Source organism: Frieseomelitta varia, unplaced genomic scaffold (assembly GCF_011392965.1).
Source record: "Frieseomelitta varia isolate USP_RPSP 00005682 unplaced genomic scaffold, Fvar_1.2 scaffold_546, whole genome shotgun sequence".
In the NCBI taxonomy this organism is placed as follows: domain Eukaryota; kingdom Metazoa; phylum Arthropoda; class Insecta; order Hymenoptera; family Apidae; genus Frieseomelitta; species Frieseomelitta varia.
Window position 1 is genome coordinate 135203 of NW_025110308.1, and position 1908 is coordinate 137110.

Here is a 1908-nt window from a genome sequence, read left to right on the forward strand (position 1 = left end):
TTGTAAATTTAATCGCGAATTCCCGCGAGCTTTGCCTATCAAAAGCAGGGGGAGAGTTTCGGTTCCGACAGTTGCATTCTGTTCGCTCTTTCGAGCCGATTCGCGGTGTTAGATTTGAACCCGGCGAAGGTGGAAACAGATCCCGCCGTTGCCTCGTCCGGAATTCCTGCTGCCGGCGCAAATATTTAAACAAATTTCCCGGAGAGAATCGAAACGGGAAATCTAGACGGCTGGTGGAGAGTTGGTGATGGTAAGTTGGAGAACGAGGGCAAGCCCGGAAATACGCCTGTAGGATGCTCTTCTAATGTCGAACAGCCGTCGCTTTGAACTTTTTAACGCGGTAATTTCGAAAGGTATTTCACCGACGACCGGCGGGATCGCGCTGGCTCGCTCGTAGAAATGGAGGAAACGGAGGAAACTTTTTTTCTTCAGCGGACAGGCTGTATCTATTCCCGGGAGGCACACTTGGCCAGAAAAGCAAGTGAATGCCAGCGGGATGAAAAGGAAGAAAAAGTGGTAGGTTCACTTTCTTCGCCATCACCTGTGGGCTTACTTTATAAGGAGACTATTACTCCTTGTAATTACCGGATGGCGATGCATTGCTAGAAGATCTTTTAATTACCTGTCCTTCGTGGAACGAATACCTCCCGTTTGCTCTCCCCCCCCCCCCCCCCCCCCCCCCCTCCACCATGCGACGTTGGTCGCGTGATTGCGCGCACGATTACGCAAAGTCGGATGGCCTTACTCTTTGGTCGCACGCGCCACAAGTTAGGCGATTCGAACGAGTTACGCGGCTCTCGACGTGCAGCAAAAGTTACGTCGTATCGCGCGAGAATACCGGGCGCAACTCGTTCGGGAAGTGCCACGAGCAGCCAGCTTTTTGCTCGACGTCAAACTTCTGCTTCTGCGAATGGAATACTTTCGCGGCTGGATGCCACTGGATAATTAGAAGCAGCCGCTTCTCGACGAAGCGACGAAATCTCGATGCAAGTAAAATGGGGAAATAGATGTTTTACGGAGAAAAGTGGGAGGAAGGTTCGAACCTTGCTTTTGGAAGGATACCAATGCTGGTTAATTAATCAACCTTTCCTAATCGAAGCACGTCGGAAACATTTGCAGGATCGATCGGCTCCGTGGCGTGTGTGTTATCGAACGCGGTGCAAAGGAAAAGCAATAATTATTGCAAAATTACTGCATCGCGAGATACACGATTGTACTGCTTTCGATTATGCAGGTGAACTGCGTCGAAAAGTTTCACTCAAGCGGGATTCATAGTTGCTAGATGCTTGCCCCAGCGCACTTTATTTATCTTCGGCTGCGCGGAAACGCGCTCAGCGCGCTATTACGCCTTAACGGGATTTTAATATACCCCGGCAGAACGAACTGTGTGGAAATGCAACGTACTCGTTCGCGTTTCGCGTTATTAAATCCGCGGCTTACGACGTTAGCCGCGTGACGGGGAACGTGGTATTTCTCAAACGCGCCAGTAATCGTGAGTTCGTGGCGGTCGTTACGAGACGAGCGGTCCTCTCGCGAGGAGGACCGTGAAACTTGGAAACTTCTGCTACAAAATGGCTGGCTGGGAGGAGATTTTCTCTCGTGCCAGGGTATAACGATGCTTCGTAATAGGAAAGAGGAAGAAGGAGGGAAAAATGAGAAGGACAAAGTGAAAGCACGTTGTCGATTCATCCGGTGCTTCTTGGAACGCCGGTGTTGATCGAACGACAATCACCCGTCGATCTGAGCTGCACGGAGGACTTTCGCGCGGCAAGCTTCATTCTTCTGCTAGAGAGATGCAAAGTTTCGTGAAGAACCGAGCGTTCGAAGGACGAAGAAATCGAAGAAGGTAACGTCCAGGACGGAAACCAGAGGCTGGTCGCACGCAGAGGTAATTAATTCGAGTCCAAC